An 18,732-nucleotide genomic window follows, 5' to 3' on the forward strand; every position below is an offset into this window, starting at 1 on the left:
TTAAGCAGTATTCAAACATATATATTCGATTCCAGATACGGCTGACCTCATTATACCATGTCATGTTCAATGATTACTTTTCTTTTTTTTTTTAAAAGGTTCAAAAATAAGCAGCAGATCGGAATAATCAGGTCAGGTGCATGCTGGTCATTATTTTGAAACATCAAGAGAAATGTATGGAAAATTGATATGCGTTGTTAAAACATTTTAACATTTTGTTGAAAATGTTAACGCAACAAATACTTTCAATGTAAGATTGTTAAGATTAAGATGTTCCATCCATAGATGTTAATTATTTGGACATTCATTTTAACCACGTATTGGGCAGATGGAGACAAGAACAGCCATTGAAGAAGAGGTTGCCGTGTGCATGCTGGAATACATGAAGGACACTACAGATGAACGAGCCATTTTGGCCTTAAAGCAGGCTTAATGTCGGACTAATCTAGCTAGTCATTGTAGGATTGTAAACCAGGGAATGACAGCCAAAATAATTTTTCTCTGAAGGACTTCTGCTATACAGCCGGTGAGTCCAGCTTGCCTAGCCAAGCCTAAGCTCTGGATTTATGATGTGCCAGGGACAGCTCACACACCTTCACTGGTCACAAATATATCTTGCAGCTGTTTTTTTGTTTGTTTGGGGCTCCGCCATGACATCTTTACAATAATAATGAAAACAATTCCGCCTCAGTTGTGAGGCAAGGTTTCATACGAAACTTTGAAATAGTTTAAAGCTGCAATTCAGGTCTAAAACAAGAATAGTTTATTGTCAAAAGCCTTTACCACTAAAGCCGGGCACTGCCACAAAAACACACATACACAAAGCTTTGTCTAAACAACTAAAGAAGTACATCAAAGAGAACAACAGAGCTACCCATTTTCTTTCTCACACACACACACATTCTACCAGAAGGACTATTCTCTAACCCCAATACTAAAGTTCACCCTAACCAAGCAATCAGAACAAAAACATTAAATGATAACGTCACTTATAAAGGACAAACCTTATTAAAAAAACACTGAGTTAATAAAATAATTTACATTTTATTTCTATTGAGCCAAAAATGGCATTAATCATGCCTACAGCATCCAGGCTTTTTTCAACTGAGCCAAAAGCCCTGTAGAGAATTAATCATTGTCTGGTGATGATGATCTCAACACGGTACTAAGCTTTGAAAAAGCTCTCTAAATCTGAGTTGATGGAAAATGTATAATTTATTTAAGTTACATAGTCTGAGAATCTGTCTGTTTATTGTTCTGTCAGGGTCCATGGCTAAAAGACACCACTGCAAATTAAGCCCTGGTTCATTGTTTGGGAATATTGATCATTATTCTCAAAAATGATCATTTAAAAGTTATTACTGAGAGCTATATAGTGATACAGTAGGAAAGAAGCAGAAAAAAATATTCTTAAGAAACTCTTAAGAAACTAACTCTTAGTACAACTAGTAGTCATAACAATGTATAAGATGATACCATACCTTTAAAAGGTACATAATATAAGAGAATGAAGGTAAAAGGTGCTGACCTACTAAGAGAAAACATTACATATTTCTATATTCTGTACTCCAAGTCATCCCAAAAAGTATTTTATTTAAATAATATTAAAGATGAACATTATAATGAATTTGAATTGGTTCTGATGTACGATCACATCATAAATTATTATGAAAGAAGGATAAGTGTGTATAAGATATAATGAGAAATAACAGACACCAGCTGTGATCTTGCCCATTAGAAGATAGAATTCAGCAAATTGCCTGTTCTGTTTAAGAACCAGTCGTTTTTCACATTGAGTGCCAATTGTTTCTCATAACTAACTTTGATTGACGTTTGAGAAGATGTTAGAGTTTCCATAAATCCTTTAGGCACTTCTTTTTATGTTACGATAATTAATATGAAATTCACATTATGATCACCACATTTACCCAAGGAACCTGGAAGTTGGTAACAGAAGAACATATGGTAAACTGTTATTTAGGAAAATGTCAGCATGGAGACAATGGTGTGATTTAGAAAGTTGGCTCAAGCACATGATCACCTCTATACCTAAAATCATGCTTGTGATATAGTAGCATGTATAAACTGAACTAACAGCCTTTCTACATATTTCTTCATAGATGCAATTTTGCCACTGTGGATGTGGTGGTTAATTTATATTTATACATGAGATGTACCAAACCGTTTTTCACAGCGGAACTGGTGCATTTCAGGACTGAGGTCCTGCTCGGTCCATTAAGTATAAATGATTAAGCTGGTTCTTTTATGTTTTGTTTTTATCTTACTGGAATATACTACCAATAGTTCAAAAACTGAAGGAGGATAGTTTCTACCCTTTACCATGATTCAGCACTGCTGAATTCAAGAACCACTTCATGTGCAATGCCTTCCCTACCATTGAATTTACCAAACTTCTGCATTTTCCTTGCTCTGTGTTACACCCAAACCACTGTGTTCATGTCAAAACCAGCATCTATATGGTCTCTGCGCATCTGCCCATTGTTGGCACACTTTGTATGTTTGGCAGTCACTTTTTCCTCCTTTTTGACAGATTTCTCTCTGTTGTAAGTGCATTTTAACTCACTTGGAGATGGGAAATAAAATATGCGTTTTTGTTTGCTTGCTTTTTTAGGTCTCTTAGATATCTGTGGGGTATTTTCTTCAGCCTGGAGCCAGCCAGGCTTCTCCTTCAGAAGTTTATCTCTATCTGGCCGGACGCTTCTTAGGAACTTTTTGAAGAAGTTGGTTGTAAGGGAGAGCTTTTTGTAGATGTCCTGGGATTTATAGTTGCTCAGTAGATTGCTGCTCCTATCTACTTTTTTTTCTAACTCTGGCAAATCTAACCAGTTACCAACAAGATCTGCAAAGATGTTGTCTCCCAACACAAGAGGTTGTCTGTTTCGGCTTTGGGACATGAGAGAAGATGTCCAGTCTTTTGTTTCTTCAAGAAATGGCTCATCTATGCAGTCTTCTTGATCAAGAGGGACACTTGTAAAATCTGTAGGATGCTGGCTGTGAAGATCTACTTGTTTGAGTTGCTGTTCATAAGTAGGCAAAGTCAACACTGCAGATGAAACGGCAGAGGAGGACGTGAATCTTGTTTCCATCTCATCTTGAATTGATAGTACTTGATGACCTTGTCTTGCACCTGGTATAGACACAGACCGCGGAGAGCTTCTAGCACAAGACCCTCGGCTGGTATCCAACGATCTGTTGTCTAGACGTTGCCCATCTGCCATTGGTTTTTCAGTCTGCTGGCTGGGCTTGTGTCTGGCCTCAGAAGCTTCCCATCCATTTTGGCAACGTTGATTCTGTTGCAGAATTTGATTTGGTTCCCTGGAAATTTCTAGTTGCTCTAGAGCAGTCTGGACTTGGAGGAGTTTCAGTTCCTGCAGTGCTCCCATCATAGAGTTCATCTGCTCTTGCAAGTCTTCTCCAACTTCTTTCATTGACAGCTGTGGAAAATAACAGAAAAGTTGCAGTTAAATATGTCCCAAATATTTGTGTACCTAGAATGCAAATATATACTCAATACAAGGCAAATGCAAAGGTATACGCAATATCATTTCAATTTGTAATTAGTAAATGCCTGTGTGCATACATATGTGTGTAAATTTGTTCACACATTATTATTAAATATTAAAGATATAACAAGCTCGTTGTAATTGTTTTTGTAGCAAAACTTACAGACTAGTAAAGTCAGCTTTGGACATCAACTGATAAATCACATGCATCCAGCCACGATGATAAGCATGGGCGCAGGTTAAGGTAAGCCTGAAATGCTGTCGGTCACTGTCAATGGTGCTCAATGGCCAGTCTGTGCCTACCTGCAATACTCAACCTAATGATCAACTCTTTAAGCCTGTATTAATGTTGTCCAACCCCTTCTTAATAATTTGCTGTTCGGAATGATTTGACTGTCCTCAGAACAATTTGTGCCATCATAGATTATACATAGGTGGGAAATATAATGGTAACCTAAACTGTCTAGGGCTATAAGGCAGTATATGTGATCAGCCAGCAAGGGGTCATCAGAGATCCCAGCAGGATCCTACTGGATCTTCACGTAAAAGAAGAAGTGCTTCTAGTTTTGTCAGAGTTGACAAATGCCCAAATGTATGTTTATATTATAAATAGTTCAGGTGTGCTAGTGCTTGTTACACTAAAGCTGTTAGCCCGAGGCCAGAGATGCTGATTCCCGTTGACAAGGGAGAGCCCCAATCTCACGGCATTGTAAAACGTGTAGGGTGTACTACTATGTCCTGAATTTGGGCCAGTATCTGAAGGAGCCAATAGAAAGTCCTTATTGTTGAACTGTTTAATGGACCAAATGCACTATATAAAAATGACTTAGTATGCTTTGTAGTAGCTCTTCTACTTATTTATGATGGAATGGTGGAGGTAAGAGAATTGTCTATAGTCATTGCTTCCTTTATTGCACTCCCCATATGAATGAAAGCGTTGCTGCCTATTTTAAAGTGTTCAGAAACAAGGTCACATTCTCAGTAAGCACTCATGATTCAGCCCTTCATTCCTTCTTTCCGCTTTTCTCTCTTTGCCATTTGTTATCAGATATTAGATTGCAAACCTAAGATGAGACATCTTCCAATCAATACATGCTGACAACTGCCCGTGGTTTCAATATTCTATGCCTTCCAGTTAAACCTAGGGCTGCAGCTTCAAGAGAAGGATTTTCAGATGCAATGTTTTGTACATGAATTAGAAAAAAAGATAGATAGATAGATAGAATATATTATTTTGTGAAGCCTTGTTTTCAGCATAATGAATCAATTACAAGGTATTGTAAACCTTAATTTTATCATGGTTTAATAAATATCCCCCAATATAAGTAGTCTATATCTAACGTTCAAATCATGAATCTGCACCCATTGTCGCCTTTTATAGCACAATGTAGAGGAAATGTTGCTTAACTTCCTAGAGCAACAAATCATCAGGGTTAAGTGGCATTTACATTTCTTAACCGCTCCATTTCTAGGTTTCACTCAAAGCATTCACCTCCTTCACATTAATTGATTATGTTATGAGCTTAGGTAATACACATGCTACATTTTGCTGTAGTGATTCCTTACAAATAGTGTTCCTAATTATCACTATGAAAAATTAAAGAATAGAACATCCACTACCTTGTTCCCTTTTTATATATCTATATATTCCATACAAAACATCACCAGCATTGACAACGTTCGTTCTCCCCCTTGTTCACTGATGAGCGCACGCAAGGTCTTGCGCACGCCGAGGAATACATGTAAATGTCTACCAGGGCCGCAGGGAAACACGTGGATGACCTTAACTGCACCCAATGCCACAATCTCCCAAAAAAGTAAATGGATTGTGATCACGATTGTTGAAGATCAGCACCGGCATACCACTCCAACCTCCATCAAAGCAGCCATAAATATTGACAGCCACGTGGGTATAAATCTAAATGTGAACAAAATTAAATACCTTGCCCTCTCTGTTTTATAGGAGATCAAATCCTGGACCTTTTCTTCCCAAACCATGTAAATGGTCATGTGTTTTGTTCTCTGCCATCAAACGAACACTGACCCTAGACATAGTCCTGGCAAATTCCCATTTGAGATGTCATGCCCTCCTACATTTAGTGTTGTATACTGTATGTAAAAGTAAGCAGCTTTATTTTTTTTTATTTTTTATAAATTTTATTTAAGCAGCTTTAAAATGTTGGTTGCTAAAAGTAGTGCTATGCACTGCATGTAGATCAATGCCTCGGTGTATCTTCTACAGGTATGTCCACTCTTGGATGAAAACATAAACCAGTGAACTTAGAAGCACTCACTCATGATAATGGCTGGTTGTCCATTTTGCAAATTAAGGTGTTTGTTCCTCTGTGTTTACGGTCATCTTCTCCCCATGATTCATTTGTTCTGATAACAGTAATGCTGGCTGTCATTATCCTGCTAGATTAAGACAAAGCCAGAGAATTTAACCCCTTCTCACCCGAGCCACGCCAAGCCTTCCGCTGCTTAGGATCCTGTCACAACTTTCTAAATGAAATAGCCAATGTAAAAGATTTGATTGCAGTACTCATAGCGCCCAATGGTTCTTGTAGCAATGGCTCCTATCGGCTGTTTTAGTGGGTTTGGGGCTTCGATGTACCATTAGGGTTTTAGGTTAGTACTTCAGGCTGAGGAGCCCTAGACTACAAAGATACCAAGGCAACAGCAGGTAAAAAAGACACCAGTAAATGTATGGTATAGAATAAACAATTCATAAAGGAAACCGGTTTCTGACTATAAGTAAGGATAATTATCTGTCCCAAATGGTACAGGACCCGACCAGAGGGGGCGCCCTACTGGACTTAATATTAACCAACAGACCTGACAGAGTAACTAATGTGCAGGTCAGGGGACATCTAGGAAATAGTGATCACAATATGATGCATTATAACTTGTCCTTCAATAAGGGAACTCTTAGAGGAGCCACAAGAACTATGCACTTTAGGAGGGCAAAGTTTGATCAACTAAGAGAAGCCCTTAACACTGTAAATTGGGAAAATGTCCTCAAAAACAAGAGTACAGACGCTCAATGGGAGATTTTTAAGAATATCTTAAATTCTCACTGTGAAAGGTACATACCGTATGGGAATAAAAGAGTCAGGAACAAGAGAAAACCAATGTGGATAAATAAAAATGTAAAGGGGGCAATAAATGGCAAAAAAAAGGCATTTAAGCTACTAAAACAGGAAGGCAGTGAGGAAGCACTAAAAAGCTATCGGGAAAAAAATAAAATATGTAAAAATCAGATAAAAGCAGCAAAATTGGAGACAGAAAGACTCATTGCCAAAGAGAGTAAAACAAACCCCAAAATGTTCTTTAACTATATAAATAGTAAAAAGGTTAACAATGAAAGCGTTGGCCCCTTAAAAAGTAATGAGGGAGAAGTTATAGACGGGGATCAGGAAAAAGCTAATCTATTAAATATATTCTTCTCTGCTGTATTCACAGAGGAAAATGAAATGCCAGGTAATATACAGCAGGATGAGATAAATGCCCCAGTACATGTCGCCTGTCTAACCCAGGAAGAAGTGCAGTGCCGCCTAAAAAAAATCAAAATAGACAAATCACCAGGTCCAGATGGCATTCACCCCCACGTTCTAAGGGAGTTAAGTAATGTAATAGACAGACCCCTATTTCTAATATTCAAGGACTCTATAGTGACAGGGTCTGTTCCCCAGGACTGGCGCATAGCAAATGTTGTGCCAATATTCAAAAAGGGGACAAAAAGTGACCCGGGGAATTATAGGCCTGTTAGTTTAACTTCTGTTGTGTGTAAACTGTTTGAGGGTTTCCTAAGAGATGCTATTTTGGAGTATCTCAATGAAAATAAGTGTATGACTCCATATCAGCATGGGTTTACAAGGGATCGGTCCTGTCAAACTAACCTGATCAGCTTTTATGAGGAGGTGAGCTCAAGACTGGATCGGGGTGAATCGCTGGATGTCGTATATCTTGATTTTTCCAAAGCATTTGATACGGTGCCACATAAAAGGCTCGTACATAAAATGAGAATGCTTGGGCTGGGGGAGAATGTGTGTATGTGGGTAAGTAACTGGCTCAGTGATAGGAAACAGAGGGTGGTTATTAATGGTACATACTCTGAGTGGGTGACTGTTGCTAGTGGGGTACCACAGGGGTCAGTTTTGGGTCCTATTCTTTTTAATATATTTATTAATGACCTTGTAGAGGGATTGCATAGTAAAGTATCAATCTTTGCAGACGATACTAAGCTCTGTAACGTGGTTAACACAATAGAGGACAGCGCACGATTACAAATGGATCTGCATAGGTTGGAGGCTTGGGCTGGGATGTGGCAGATGAGGTTCAACACAGATAAATGTAAGGTTATGCACATGAGGAAGAAAAATCCAGGCTGGGAATATGTATTAAATGGGAAAACACTGGGGACGACTGACATGGAAAAGGACTTAGGAGTTTTAGTTAACAGTAAATTTACCTGTAGCGACCAGTGTCAGGCAGCTGCTGCTAAGGCAAATAAAATCATGGGGTGCATCAAAAGGGGCATAGATGCCCACGACAAGGAAATCATTCTACCCCTGTACAAGTCACTAGTCAGACCACACATGGAATACTGTGTACAGTACTGGGCACCAGTGTACAAGAAAGATATAGTGGAGCTGGAGAGGGTTCAAAGACGGGCAACCAGAGTAATAAGGGGAATGGGAGGACTACAGTACCCAGAAAGATTATCAGAATTGGGGTTATTTAGTTTGGAAAAAAGACGGCTTAGGGGGGACTTAATAACTATGTATAAATATATAAGGGGACAGTACAGAGATCACTCCCAGGACCTATTTATACCCAGGACTGTATCTATAACAAGGGGACATCCTCTACGGCTGGAGGAAAGAAGGTTTCTACATCAGCACAGACGGGGGTTCTTTACAGTAAGAGCGGTGAGATTATGGAACTCTCTGCCAGAGGAAGTGGTGATGGTAAACTCAATAAAAGAGTTCAAAAGGAGCCTGGACGTGTTTCTTGAAAGCAATAATATTACAAGTTATGGATATTAGATTAATAGGGACAGAACGTTGATCCAGGGATTTATTCTGATTGCCATATTTGGAGTCGGGAAGGAATTTTCCCCCTGGTATGGGGCAATTGGCATCTGCTTCATAAGGGTTTTTTGCCTTCCTCTGGATCAACACAGTAGGGACACAATATGTATATAGGTTGAACTTGATGGACTTTGGTCTTTTTTCAACCTTATGAACTATGTTACTATGTTACTATGTATTTGCTGATTTTTTTTTGTAATTTGGTAGAAAGTCTTTTCTGAAGCTGCAAACACAGAGATCAGTGGTGGGAAGTATAGCCGCATTGAACAGGTTAATAAGCTTTGACACGCACGGTGATGTCATGGGGCAGGAGGGCAGAAAGCCAGCTCTAATACCCATTCATGAACAGCTCAGCACGTGCTGCCCCTTCACTAGCTGTCCGACTCCCTCCTGTCAAAGGGCTAAGTAAGAACGGCGCAGGGACTGGCTGAGCGTAAAATCTGTAGCCATATGCCAAGTGGTTGCATCCCAGGAACCACAGTATGTACCAATGCATTAACTTTTTTGGTGACAAGCTCAGGAGGGAGGACCGAAATGAGCACGGTACCCTGTGCATATGTACTCAGCGGGGCTTGTCTGTCAACTATCCAAAGCAACAATTTTAGAGACAAATCGGAGGAAGGAAGTGAGCAAAGAGTCTATTGTGCCAGCAGGTACCTACGTATTAGCCCTGATTAACGTTATTGTTTTGAGTATTTTCTGCTCCGACAGTACCATTGATATTGCTCGCACTTTTGCTGTGTTTGACACAAATAAGTTTAAGGAATATATTCATTTCCTGTCCAAGGATTTTCCACTGTATGATCATATTTTCTCCAAATAATGTACTCATTTATTCTAACTTTAAAACAAAATCAGTTCAAATGCCTTGTATCATTTATTCTTTAAAGGTATATAAATAATTTTTTTTTTTTATGTATTTAACACATTTCACTAGCTATTTTCTAACATGTACCGGTAAATCTACTAAATTTAGCCATTAAAAGGTAATTTTTTTTTTGTTGCTTATTGATCATACAATTATGTACAGATCTCAGCCCCATCTAAGTTTAATATCTCAAAACAAGCCGTAAGTTTGATGACCAATTAAAATTGCGCTAAAACCTCTAAACCTAACAGGTCTCCATTAATAAATAGTACTGCAGGACCTCTATTGTAAAAGTGAAGTATTCCAGCTTGGGTTAAGGTGACCACATTGAACCTTTTTTTCCAGGAGATGTGCTGTATACTTTTTTACGTGTTGATGACAGGGATGTCTAAAGTGCCGTTCTGCAGTATGTGGGATGTATAAACTTACAGAAGGGAATCGATTATACTTTACACGTGCTGGTCAACAAAATGTACATACCGGCAAAGGCCACCCAAGAGATTTCCCTGTTCTGGCTCAGAGTCCAGGAGAAGGTGGTCTTCAGGGAGACTACAGAGCAAACCCATTGAGTGTTCCCAGGTATGGGAATAAGTAATGTATATATGTTCTGGAAACATGGCTTATCCAGACACCTTAGTACTTTGTAACCTGTGGATGGTGTTAGACAAAGCTGATCAATCAAACTAAAAATGCATATGTGGCCTATTATAGCTACATTTACTGCTAGTCACAACATACACAGTCTCCTCATTCTTAAAAGAACAAGTTGGTTCTGAAATTCTGTTATTTTTTACATGTTGGTCTGTAGATGCCTCATGTCGGACTCAATAGTATGAACCAAGCTTATTTTAGTGGCAAATGTTTTAAAACAGTGCATATTGCCCTGCAGCGATAACTAGTATCGGTTTACCAGGTACCGTAAACACCCTGCCCCATGAACCTGGGAACACTATTACGGAAAAAATGATCTCCTTTTCATTTTCTCACAGATATTTCCTACATGGCACAGGTGATATTGAAATCCGAAACACAAAAAACATTAAAATGTGCTTCATGTGACATCTCTTACTTCCTCACTGTACTTTCCTTACGTACCTCACTTTAGTTATTAAGTTCTTCTCCCGCATGTTAGGGAGCATGCGTAGTGCACAAAGACCATTGCTTGCATATGCAATTTGGAATTTTAAGTGAAACAATTTAAATTTCCCCCCACGTTCCAGTTTGTTTTACCTGGGAACGCTTCAGGTTTGACCCAGAGTCTCCAGGGGAATCACTGCGTCACTGGGTCACATTCCTTTTTCTCCAAGCAAGGGAATAACATTTATCCATGTTCACTTCCACAGCATGGGGTTAGCCCAGTGTGTGCCTCCACCCAAACCCAATTCTCAAGAAGAAGAAGAGCTCCAGGAGGCCCACCAAGAGAAGACGCCAGGTATGCTGTTTACACAATCAGACCAGATTAATACTGGGTTTCAACGCAATAGAACAATTTATGTGTATTTACAAAAACTAGAAATAAAATTGGAACATAATAAACTGTGTGTAATAAGTTTTTTTCTCTTTCGTGAGCTTGGTTTTGGACAGGTCTTGTTGCTATAGTTTAACAGATGACCAAACAGTAGATAAATTGACACCTGATCCTGGACAAACTCTAAACCGTTCAGCAGCTAAGGACTGTACTAACCATTATGTTCAAACAGCCATTGACTTCACCATACCTGGACTGGTAGATGTTGAACTATACAAGTGTTGTGTACACAGTGTTGTGCAATGGGCAAGCAGGTCATAATAAGCACGCCATCACATAAAAATGTGGATTCACAGAACTAAAAGTGTGCTTGCAATCTATTCTCTTTTCTCACTAAACAACTATTAAATGTAATCTTAGACTGCTGAAAAGCTTGGTCCAGATGTCTTCTTTTTAGTCTTTTTCTTCTTCTGCGTGAACAAGTATGAATAAACCAGATGTTTTCACAGGAAGCCATAACACAATCTGAGAAAAGGAAGAACACGGAAGGACCAGCTGTTGCTGACACATACCAACCACTGTCTGCCCTGGGATGAAATCACATTAACACTTTCATGCTTATTATATCTGGTCATAACAAAGAAAGCAGCTGAGGAAGTATGCGTGACTTGCACTAATTCAAGTTGTATGTATTTCCTTAGATGCTTCTAGAAAGACTTCAGACCTTTGCTATAACATTTCGACCATAACTTTCATCCTTTCTGATATGGATGATAGCTAAGTCAACTGCTGCTATAAAAAGTTCGCTAATCGCTAATATTATAGGTTCTATAGCCCCAATTACAGAGCCATTTAAAATTGAATAATTGTCATAAAATACACTTTAAAAGTGACCATTTCTCCCTGTATTCTGATAATCATATGGAAGCCTATTGTGGGAAATTAGCATCCTAGATGTGTGAAACACATAAAGAACATTTTGTTGACCTCCATAGGACTAAAGGGTTAAAGTAACGCTATACCCAGTTTTTGACAAAGATGCAACCAAAGCTGCTGCAGCACGTATGTCCACAATGGAAGGCTAACAGGTCAATCATCTGTGCCTGGAGGCAGGAGAGTCATCAGGTTTTGGCCACAAAGAAACACCTGGAACCTGGATTTGTAGGCATCATTTTACAAACAGCCCAGTAACATAACATCTGTCTGCTTCTAGTAACCTTATTTTGAAGTTTTGTTTGAAGATTCTTATCACTTCTTGTCCGTCTCAGCTATTTCTCTAAAACAGTTAATTGCTAGCATCTAAGACTATATAGTCTCAGACTATATCAAACAGATCCAAGACAGAGAGCTGCATGTTTTAGAGGCCATTACGCAGTATAGGCAGCTGGCCTTTTTTCAGGGATACCTGGGATCACGTGATATAATACTGATGGTGTCATGTCACATGACCTTCTACCTACTCTATTTGTGACTAACTTGGACATTGGCCGTTGGCAGTCCTGATAACAGAGACAACTGAAAAGTAGGACATAACCCTAGATGTTCAGCCTGTTCTCACAAATTCAGGGCTGTTAGCAGCTATGACCGTACATAGAGCTCGACACCATTTATCTGCATGTACAGAATAAATGCCCCCTCTCTTGAAAGAATTGAAAGTTATTTATTACTACTTTACTTCCCCTGGTCCAATGAAACACAATCAGCGTTTCTTCAAAAGGCTGAAGAGCACTTCTGTAGCATATCACTTTTGACCTGTGAGAAATGTTACATGCTTTCCTGTGTGTATAGGGCGTGGAGGCAGTCGACACATGTCAACACCACAGAACCCGGTCATAGAACCAAAGAGCTTTGTCTAGCCTAAAAAGGAATACACAAGATGTTTAAGAGGCAAATAAAGAGACAGTGAAATATAATAAGGGTGTGTGTAAAAATAGTAGTCCATTTGTGGTAGCGGTTCCCACGAAATAAATCTTTTCAGCAAATATTATATAGTCCTACAGTAATAGAGACAAGAGGCCCATATATATATATTATTTATTAGTTATTGGTACTGTATATATCTATGTATATAATATGTGCATATTATATACCGTATATATAGATATATATATCTATCTATATATATATATATATACATCTTGGGGATCTCCACATCATTGACTTAAAATCCAACATGAGAGTCCCATGGCTCCCACATGGAAATGCTTTCTTGATTTAGGCAGTTAAAACTGGTGTGAGTGGTGAAGAACGAAGAGGGCAGTATGCTGCAGCTTCTTCCAAAGATAAGTAGCTTTAACCTTTTTTCCTTCTTAAAGGCAAAGAGTTTACAATAAGGTAATTAAAAAAAAAAACTTAAATATTAATTATTTATTGATGGACCTGTATGGTTCACTAGTCTGTCCCTTTAACTGTGGTTTCTTTATAGTATTATGATCACACTTCCTACGTTTCCTTCCTGCAAGTTTATCTTGACTGAAAGACAGATTAGCGTTACTTAACACTTTATCATTGTGAGTGCATTCAATACACTTATTTTATTTTTTGGATTTGAATTTATTACGCTATTGTTTCTTTTATTTATTTTTCTCCACATGTTCATGCGCCCCTTTTTCGATATATCAAACATACAAAAAACAGAAAAGAAAATAGAATATATTAAGTAAACATTATATTTCACTTTCCATTAAAAAGCTCCAATTAACACTTTATAATAGACCTGATAGGAAATATACATCAGCCAATAAAATATTCTACATTTAATATTTAAAAACTGTCCTTTTAAAGGGAAATGCCTTTTTTGTATAGTTACGCTGTATATCAGCACTTCACAGTGGGGGGGAAATCATGGTTTATAATTCTTGCTACAAACAAAAGGGGCTATATGTTAAGTGGGTCAAATCAGTGTTCAGCTCTTATCACACGAACGAAAGCTCCGTTTAGCTGCTACCATCAAAATCTTGTTCTGCTTTTATGCAAATCACTAGAGACTTGGAGAGTTAATTAAACCCTTAATACTATATGCAAATCCAGAGGCTTCACCGCTGCGCAACTAAGGGGCATGTCAGAGCCTGTTCATCACCTCAACACCATGGAATTGCGAACAAAGGATGGAGATCCTTGAGGCAGTTTAACCCTAGATTTGTATTACAGTGCACTGTTATTACTGTTTATTCATCGCATATGTTTTTCGCTGTATAATTTGAAAGTGGAATTACTGTATGGAATGACCTAAAATTAAAAATGGGTCAAATAACGTCTATTAAGATTAAAATTTAGACCTAAATACAGTAATAAGTATAAGGTCAGTTTCTTTTTTTCCCTTTTTGTAGAGATGTGTCCTTCATTGTGAGAATATGAAAATCCATGTATTATTATCATACAATTATTCCCGCACAACAAGCCGTTCACAGGTAACTACAGAATTAACTGTACAATCACTGCCGCCATAGATGAGGCATTGTTTCTATATGGTTGTCCACTTAAAGGTAGGGTGAAAGTAAGAATACTCTCAGGAGGAAGGCATCACCTACATGATTCCAACTAGGTTAAATTAAAGGATCAAAAAGCATAGACTAGACTTGGTGGAAAGAAAAATAAAAATAATAATTAAGTCATCCCAAAATAAAATTGTCTCAAATATAAGCAAACATTCAATATCAATGATGTTACCTCCATGGGTAGTATTCAGTAACACAACTGGTGGAGACTTTCATTATGTCATTGACTGTGGTACACATTTTTAATGGCATTTACAACTTTTTTACCAGCTGGGGACAGAGGGCCACTTGTTCTTATGCAAGGAGATCCTGGAAATACCATCTGTACCATTGTTGTAACACTGAAAAACCATTAATGTCCAAAATGCCAAACAATCCATAAAATGTTGCCATATATGTCGCATTTTTAATTTCCTATGTGAAATAATATAAGTGTGTGTTAACATTGTATGTAACATGTTATACAGCATGAGATCTCAATTATCTTTAAGTGTAATCAACTCATAAAAGCAAATCACTATGTGTTTCTTAATTGAGAATATAGTAGTTATATACCCAAAACCACATGTCAGTATCTGACATAGCTTTACTGCCATACGTTGTCACTAGTTTGCAAATAAAAAGAATGGTGATAATAAATCATTTACTATTACTTGTATCCATATTGGCTGTTGAGTATCTATCTATCTATCATCTATCGATTGCTGTATTCAGTTACTAAAACTATTTTTAACTTAGGCTTTTTTCATGGGTAGTTTTCCTTTAAGGTGGTCTGGTGTCATTTTGTGGCACAATTTGCATAACTAATTACTTCCCTTGCATTGAACAACCCTCCGTTCTCCTCTCATTGTAAGCTTGTCAGTTCATCAACTCATGTTATCACGTGTCCCGTGTTGGATAACTTACACGCGTGTTCAGGTTGGCAGGGGAGCTGGATTGTGACATCATATGTATGTGTCCCCTATCTGTAGATGGACAAATGCCCTAAATTATTACAATTGTCCACTTTAAATATTTCCTAATGATTAAAGGTCTTTTACTGTAGAACATCGAGAAGCTTACCGTTGTAGTTAAGATCATCCAAGAGTGCACTGTTTTTAAGCAAGAGTTGTAACGATTAAATAGAAATATGTCTCTTGGGTTTATCATTTTATACCAGGTTAAGACTTCTGAGAAGACAATTACTAGTGAAAGTGACCAAAGGAATGGATGAGAAAGTCGTCTGCTATCTTTGGGGCCATTGTGGGTGGGAATGGCCTGCTATAGCAGTTGTTGTGTCTCATTACAATAGACACAGAATATTCTGTCACCGTTTTTATGTCTCACTAGACTACTGCTCTGTTATACAGCCTCTTTCAGAACAGGTGACCTAAGTGCATGCAAGAGTGTAGTAACAGGCCTCACGTCATTGTTCCTACAGGCGGCTAGTGAATAGCCAGCTTTATTTGCCCAAATGAACATTTACTACTCAGGATAGCCATATGTTTATCCCATGCATGTTTGGACCCCCTTACTGTATTACATCTACCACTTCTTCTGAGAGGCTGTTCTGCTTACCCACCACCCTTTCAGTGAAGTAAGTAGTTTAGATCCACAAGGCAACTACCTACTGGCATTGGAAGTATAGATAGACAAAGCTAGAAGACAAAGCTAGAAGGCAAGAATCTCAGCATTTCACAATATCATGTGTCTGAGATCTTCATTCCTGTTATTTTTTAACTTCATTGTTTGACTATATGAGCAAAATAAACTATACTTTCGACAGTTTGGCTGTTGACGCGCCAACTGTGTAGACACAGCACAGGATAAGGTCGGGAAGGGCATGAGTTGAGTTTGCCACTTTTATTTTAAGTTCCCTTCAGTGCACTGAAGAGGTGTTCCAGTAGAGGAACACCTCCAGCAAATGAACTGTGAATCAGGAACAGGATCAAGCCAACCATTCTTCCTTGATTATGGTGGGTCAAAAGTGACAAAAGCTCTCCAATGTGCAAAGCTCATCAATGACATAAATGCATTTTCTTCTGCTTGCTGTGTTCTGTATAGCGGAGTGCTTTCGGCACTTTTGAGACACCAAAAGAATTAAATATCGTTAAGCTATACCTCCTTTCCTGCCATCCACCGGTTCTTTGTTATTGAAGAAAATATCATTTAAAGAGACAGTTTTACTGAAATATGTCCCCACAGCGTCAGATTGATTAGTAAAGATTGCTCTTTCATTTGATCAAACTTACTGGACTTTCATCAAAATATGTTTTTGAGAGCATTTTGATTTTTAATCAGGACATAGATGTCATTGTCCATGAGCTGATTATACTACCCTCAATATTTTTAAGAACTATATAGTCTAACATACTTGGGGCTAAAACCTAGAATGTACTGTACAAGTTACACAAAGTTACACAAACATACTTTTTTTTGTACAACTGTTAATAGTGCTACTAATTATGTCATGTAAAACAGTAATGGAACATATAAGGTGGTAAGTGGGGCAGTTGTGAAATGCCCCAGGTCCTGGCAACTCTTCACTTGTCTTGTAAAAGGTCTTATGGACAGGGGGAATTTAGGGTTTGCCATAGATCTCTGTTTCTGCCATTCCTTTTCTGGCTACACTCTACAATGTCATATGCTAACACATTCAATATCTGGATCCACAAAAGAATTACATTTCACAGGGTACTCAACAGTAGAGGTAAAAAGTGAGGACTTACACCTTCTGGCCTGGGCGACAGGTACAGCCGAGTTGTCCCAGCCCCTTGCCCCCTCAATAAATAGCACACACCCGTATACACAGTCAATATATCACATATACACTAACACACACTTTTGTTAAATATACTCCATCATACCGTGCTATTGATAACATCTCACTACCTTTACATGATACTACTTCAAACCACACTACCTCACACATCACATCTGACTGCCTTAAACATCACGTCTCGCTAAATCACAAGCTTAACTTGCTTGGACTGCCCTCTGAGGTCACGTAATGTAACGTGACCTCATTGCATTTCAGCTCCGAGACTGGGTCAGTCCAAGTCTAACTCTCCCGTTTTAAGAATTTTGCCCCCTGGGCCAGGCCACCCCTGACACGTAAAGTTCTGCCCTGTGGTATGTGGGTTGTATTCAGACACAGAAAAGAATCACTATCAGTATTGGACAAAAATCACAAAATGTTCACATTTGACACTTAGTTGTATTGTACTGTAGTAGACTAAGTTCATTTTTTACTGTAGTTATAAAAATGGTTACATTTCAGATTTAGAATTGCCACAAAAATCTGTTTTGGATTTTTACTAAATGTTGAAGTTGTTACATTTATCCATTTCTGTCTGATTTTTGGTCTGTTTTACACCATGTCTCCTATATTTTACTATAAAAAATTTAAAGTAAATAATGTGTTTCCTCAGTCCTTGGGCAGCACAGGGGTGTTGGGATGCAGGGGTATATATATATATATATATATATATATATATATATATATATATATATATATACGATAGATATATATATATATATATACTTTGCACTTTAGTATTTTCATTCAGAAATGTTCAGATTTACGAAGATTTTGCTTTCTGATACTGCCTGATTTTAAATGTACACCTAATCATAATTATTATTGTTTAGCAATAACTGTGTCCAAGGGTACAACAATAAAAAGATAGATATGAAAAATCTGACAGAACAACCTCAGAATAAAAAAAAAATGATTAAAAACTAACCAAATTTATTCCAGCTAGTTTACCACATCATTTAAATTAATTTGCACATATTACAATCTGTTGGATATCCTACTTCTAAACTTGTAAATTGTACCTCTAGACCTGTAAACTTTATACCTGAGTTCATTGCCTTCCACGAATCACTTACCAATTCCTGTTTGAGCTTGCGGATGTACTGATCCATGCTTTTTCTCTTTGTGCTTACTTGTTGAAGTCCATTTACTCGGTTTTGATGGTCTCCAAACCTGAAGGATCCGGCATGGATAAAGGTTGCTACAGCCTTGCGGACGTCATATATACAAACTGGTTCCCCCTGATACTAAAGCTTTACAGTTTACGGAAAGCTAATGTACAGGCAGGGATTCAGTGGTGTGCTCCGCATTGGTAGCCGGGAATATGGGAAAAGAGATCCTCAGCACAGATCTGACAACTGCACTTGGAAAAGTGCTCTCTGAACAGCCAGTCCTTCCCAAGGCTGTGAATAATTCACTAGGATATAGCTGCCTCTGTCGGCAGCCAATGGCAGCCCAGCTCCCTCGACAAACAGGCAGCTATAC

The 18,732-nt window shown here is 38.2% G+C and overlaps 1 pseudogene; it reads right to left on the reverse strand.

The window, feature by feature from the left end:
• Positions 1-2,435: 2,435 nt before the first annotated feature.
• LOC149298343 (PAK4-inhibitor INKA2 pseudogene) lies at positions 2,436-18,359 on the reverse strand (annotated as a pseudogene).
• Between the last annotated feature and the right edge of the window lie 373 nt (positions 18,360-18,732).

Source organism: Sceloporus occidentalis, unplaced genomic scaffold (genome assembly GCF_023333645.1).
Source record: "Sceloporus occidentalis isolate IW3139 unplaced genomic scaffold, rSceOcc1.0.p SCAF_33, whole genome shotgun sequence".
NCBI classification, from domain to species: domain Eukaryota; kingdom Metazoa; phylum Chordata; class Lepidosauria; order Squamata; family Phrynosomatidae; genus Sceloporus; species Sceloporus occidentalis.